This window comes from Grammomys surdaster, unplaced genomic scaffold, assembly GCF_004785775.1.
Source record: "Grammomys surdaster isolate TR1022 unplaced genomic scaffold, NIH_TR_1.0 269, whole genome shotgun sequence".
Lineage (NCBI taxonomy): Eukaryota > Metazoa > Chordata > Mammalia > Rodentia > Muridae > Grammomys > Grammomys surdaster.
The window spans coordinates 914,349-920,061 of record NW_021604710.1 but is presented as its reverse complement, the minus strand read 5'-3'; the positions used below and the strand labels follow the sequence as shown (position 1 = coordinate 920,061).

At 40.0% G+C, this 5,713-nt stretch overlaps 1 pseudogene; it reads left to right on the top strand.

The window, feature by feature from the left end:
* The first annotated feature begins 220 nt into the window (after positions 1 to 220).
* LOC114628553 lies at positions 221 to 614 on the top strand (annotated as a pseudogene).
* The last annotated feature ends 5,099 nt before the right edge of the window (positions 615 to 5,713 follow it).

Sequence of the window (5,713 nt, the reverse complement as noted above, 5' to 3'; positions counted from 1 at the left end):
ACAGAGCATCCTAGTCTTGGTGTCTGACTCATTCCTCCCTTAGCTTGTTCCTTACATCCTTTCTGGAACTCACTCATTCCTGGGACTGACCCGAGACACTTCTCTGTCTCTTACATTCAGTTAATACTTAAAATATTTTTGAGTCAATGCCCTACTTGGACCCTGCCTTTAGGTAGCAGGACTCTAGGGTCCCTCTTGCGCTTCTCTCTGGACTCTACTCATGGCAACATTCAAGTAGAAAAATGTGTCTGGCTTTGAGGTGTTCAATAAGGCAGTGTAGGAGCACCAAGAAAAGTAATCATTTTTGTCCACTTCAGTGTTTCTAAGTATGCCAAATGGAAAAGCTGGTGTCCAGATTTCTTGGAAGCTCAGCTGTTTGAGAGGGATTGAATCATGTTACTGAATACTGTGTGCTCATCTACTGCTAAGTCATACTGAGTCAGACATACTGAAGAGACCCAAAGAATGACTTCAGGCAATAACTGAAATGAACTGCAGTGCCTAAACTACTTAAATATGGAACACCTCAAAAACTTGTGAAGTCTGAGTGCATTTAGACCAACCTCAGGGAGATGACAGAGTTCAAGTTTGAACATTTTGGCTCCCTCCTGTAGCAAATACTGTCTTACAAGGAAAAGAAAAAGTCATGCCATCTAAGGACACATGTCCTATTGCTGAAAACAGGCTCCCAGTAACTTCCTACATAGGAACTATTATTTATTTATTTGTTTGTTTGATGCTTGTTTGCTTATTTATTCATTTATTTACTTATTTCCATACCAAACATTGCTCCTTTTCCCAGTCCCTCAATCACAGAGTTCCTTTCCCATTCCTTCTCTCCTTAATCCCTGAGATGGTAGGGTTTTTGCTGGGTATCCCAGCACCCTGGCATATCAAGTCTTTGCCAGATTGTGTGCATCCTCTCTCACTGAGGCCAGACAGGACAGACATGAATACTGAGTTTCCTATTTGCTACATCTGTGCAGGAGGGCCTCATTCCATTCTGTATATGTCCTTTCATTGGTTACACAGATTCTGACAGTGCCCAGGTATGTAGGTTTGTTGACTCTGTTGGTCTTCCTGTGTGGTTCCATCTTCTTCAGGGCCTTCAATTATTTCCCCAATGCTTCCATTAGAGTCTCCAGCCTCCATCTAATGTTTGGCTGTGGGTATCTACATCTGTTTCAGTCTGCTGATGGGTAGAGCTTCTCAGAGGACATTTATGCTATGCTCCTTCTGTAAGCACAACAGAGGATCATTAATAATGTCAGAAGTCGGTGCTTGTACATGGGATGGGTTTCAAGTTGGGCTGGTTATTAGCTGTCCTTTCCTTTGGTCTCTGCACCATACCTTCTATATTTTAGGTAGGGCAAATACTGGGCCAAAAGATTTGTGGTGTGTTGTTGTCCCTATCCCACTACTGTGAGTCTGAACTGGCTACAGGAGGTGGCCTCTTCAGGTTCCATGTCACCACTTTTAAGTAACTTAGCTAATGTTATCAGCATTGACTCCTGGGAGTCTCTCCTATCCCATGTTTCTGGGACTTCCTGGAGATTCTTTCCCCACCTCCTACATTTGTAGATTTCCACTAATTTGCCTATGAAGTTTTGAGAAGACATGTGGATTGGTGAAAGTTGGGTGTTGAACTTCCCCCACTATTATTGTATGGGGTACAATGTATGATTTGAGCTTTAGTAAAATTTCTTTAATGAACATGGGTGCAATTAGATTTGGAGCATAGATATTCAGAATTGAGACATCTTATTGGGGGAGCTTTCCTTTAATACGTATGATGTGTCCTTCCCCATCCCTTTTGATTGATTACTTTTGGTGGAAAGTCTATTTTATTTGGTATTAGATGGCTACTCCACCTTGATTTTTGGGTCCTTCCTCTTGGAAGACCTTTTTCCAACCCTTTATTATGAGGTAGTGTCTATTTTTGTTTCTGAGGTGTGTTTCTTCTATGCTGCAGTATGATGGATTCTTTTTACATATCCAGTCTTTTAGCCTGTGCCTTATTGGTGAATTGAGCGTATTTAAGTTGAGAGATATTAATGACCAATGTTCCTTAGTTCTTGTTATTTTGGTGTTGGAGATGTTACTGTGCATGTGATTCTATTCTTTTGGTTTTGTTGAGAGATGATTATTTTCTTGTGTTTTGTTGGGTATAGTTATTCACTTTTTGTTGGCGTTTTCCTTCAAGTATTCTTTTTTAGGACTGGATGAGTAGAAAGATTTTATTTAAATTTGGTTTTGTCATGGAATATCTTGGTTTGTCCATCTGTAGTGATTGTCAATTTTGCTGGGTATAGTAGTCTGGGCTGTCATCTCTGGTCACTTAGGGTCTGTTAGACATCTGTCCAGGATCTTCTGGATTTAGAATCTCTGCTGAGAAGTCAGGTGTAATTCTGATAGGTCTGCCTTTATGTGTTTCTTGGCCTTTTCCCCTTGCAGCTTTTAATATTCTTTGTTTTGTATATTTTTTGTATTTTGATTATCATGTAGTGGGAGGAATCTCTTTTCAGGCCCAATCTTGCATGTCCCGTGGCAGAAACAGGGAAGCTTTCCACAATGGCAGGCCCCAATGACATGAGATAGTCCAAAGAGGTTCCAAGAATTTTATTGTTATGGCGTGTGATAGATAGTCTAGATGTGCACCCCCCCCCCAAGTAAGCAAGAGTGGGCCTGGCTTAAATAGGGAGGGGGAAGAGAGGAGAAACTGGGAAGGAATAAGTAATTGACTACACCCTCTGGCCTTTAGGTAACTCATAAATACAGAAATCTCTCGAGGCTGAAGCCTGTAGTCATGCCCTGTCACTGTGTTAGGTGACACACCTTTGGGAGGGGCTGCATAGCCAAACATGACTGCGAGGCACAGGTTAAATGGAGGTCTAGACTGAGTGTCAGGAGTCTGGAATCCGGGGATGTGGTAAGATATGTGCCGTCCCTACACAGGCAATGGAGACCTGTTGGGTCTCTGGCTATCTCAAAACCAGTGCTCTACTGGGGAGACCAAATTGTCCTTTCACTGTCCTACACAATCTATTTGGGATTCTGTAAGCTTTTTGTACTTTTATTGCCATCTTTTTCTTTACATTAGAGAAGTTTTCTTTTATAATTTTGTTGAGCATGTTTTCTGGTACTTTGAACATGAATTTTTACTCTCTTCTATTCCTTTATTCTTAGTTTTGTCTCAAATTTCTTGGATATTTTGAGTTAGAAACTTTTTACATTTGGCATTTTCTTTGATCAATGTGACCGTTCCTTCTTAGATATCTTCTACGCCTTTTATTCTGTAATCTATCTCTTGTATTCTATTGGTTTTTGGTTTTGCTTGTGTCTGTAGTTCCTGTTCTCTTTTCTAGGTTTTCCATCTCAATGTTTGCCTCAATTTGTGTTTTATTTATTGCTTCTATTTCTATTTTTAGGTCTTGGAAGGTTTTATTCATTTGCTTCACCCGTTTGGTTGTATTTTCCTGTATTTCTCTAAGGGGATGATTTATGTCCTTTTTAAAGGCCTCTATTACTTTCATGAAATGAGTTTGAGGTCAGAATCTTGTTCTTCAGGTGTGTTAGAATGTCCTGGAACAGGTCTGGTCGGAAACCTGGGTTCTCATGGAGCCATATTGTATTGACTTCTATTGATTCTGTTCTTGTCCTTGCCTTTAGCAGTCTAGTTGTAGCTGGTGTTGATTGGCCTGAATGTTCCACATTGCAGTAGTCTTCCCTGGAGGTAGGTGGAGCTATCTACCTTGGGTTTGACCAGGCCTCTTGGGAGGCAGACATGCTGTGGGGTGGGGCTCTTTGTGGTGTTCTGTGATCATCCAAAGGAAGATGGTAATCTGAGTGGGTGAGTCAGAGTCCACAGCTTCAATGCTTGTTGTAGTATTAGGGTGGGAATTTAAAGGAGTCTCACCTGTGTGACTTGGCCTCTTAGGAAGCAGGTAGAACTGTGGGAACTCCATGATAGCTTTCGATGCCAGCTAGAGTCATTTGTCCTGAGTGTGAAAACATCTTCACAGTTACTTTCTGCATAAGAACTGATATATGAGAAATCCTTGTAATATCATGAACTGGAAGATGTCCTCCATAGATTTATGTCACCAAACTATAGGTGGAAAAGACTGTTCCTTTCATATACATATCAATATTGTAAAATAAAATAGGATGAAATATACTCTGGTAATACCTAAGTGATAACATTCTATAACTTCAAAATGAAATGTGTATAATTATTCCACAAATTAATATTATATATCTCCCAAAATACCAAAGATTTCTATTAACACTATTTTTCAAGGACACATATAATTCAAACCCTAATGAAGTCAGGACTGGTTCTCCCCACTTAGCATAGGACAGTGTATGCCCAAAGACAGAATGAACAACTGTTTCCAGAGTTACATCAAAAATTTAAAGTGGAACTGGGAAAGATTTCAAGGTCTTCTACCTTTTGTGTTTAACTGCATTCAGCTGTCCCTCCAAACTGTATAATCTATATCTTTCTTCACTTCATATGCTGGCCAGAAAAAAAATTGGGAGCTTATGGCGCATTTGAATGCCAAATCATTTTGTTTATCGTGTTTTTGACTTTTCTGCAGTCAGGAAAATTCAAAGAGTAATGCCAAGTGTGAAACACAGGAATACTGAAAACATAAGTAAAGCACAACTGGTGGGAGTATAAAAATTGGCAAAGCTTTTAAACAATGATAAAATGTTTTACGTATTTAATATGTTCAGAATTGGAAGTGATGACAAAAGATAACACTTCCATCTCTATTTCCTTGGCCAATATATTTTCTCCATCAGTGATACAATACACATTAGCTGCCATGCTTCCCCTTCTTTGAGTAGAAGGTGAGGGAGTAATGGGTGAAGGGATTTCCAAGGGTCGGACTTGGAAAAGAGGAGGAAGGAAGTATGATTGGAATGTAAAGTGAATATAATAAATCATAGAAAGAAAAAAAAGAAAAAATTAGTAGGGTGAAATACAAGGTATTATGCTTATAGTCTAAATTTCTTCCTGGCTGGGAACATATAGTTTCTAATTCCTCTTTCTCAACATGTAATTTCCATTTTTTTGTGTGTGCTAGAAATTGAATATAGGGCCTCCCAAATTTAGATAAGAACTATATAACCACTGAACTATATACCCATTGCATGTTTCTTCTTTTGTATACACAGAGAGGGAGAGAGAGAGAGAGAGAGAGAGAGAGAGAGAGAGAGAGAGAGAGGAAAGGGGAGGGGGAAGCGGGGAGAGGGGAGAAGGGAGAGGAGAGAGGGGAGGGGAGAGGGGAGAGAGATGAGAGAGAGAGAGAGAGAGGTAGATAGATAGATATCATAGCCAGATGTGTTTGGGAGAAAGTTGCTAGTCTAAAAATGCAAACGAGTTAGGTCAGTGGTGTTTTGTTTTTAAAAGATGTTTTTGTTGCTGATTGCTTGAGATTCTGAAGCAGTATAGAGATTCTATCTACCGACATTTACCTTTCTCTGTACTTAGGCTCCTTGAGCAAATTCTACCACCAAATTTCTGTGATCCTGTATAGCATGTCCTGACAGTAACCATGTTGAGTGTGGTTAGACATAGGTAGGGAGAAGTGGAGGAAATGGGGTGTGAATGTAAGGGTTGGTGAGTTGGGATGTGGCTGTGTTTGTGAATCTGTCAGCTTCCATTCTCTTACCACAGTATTGCTTCTGTATGTCTCCACTGCTG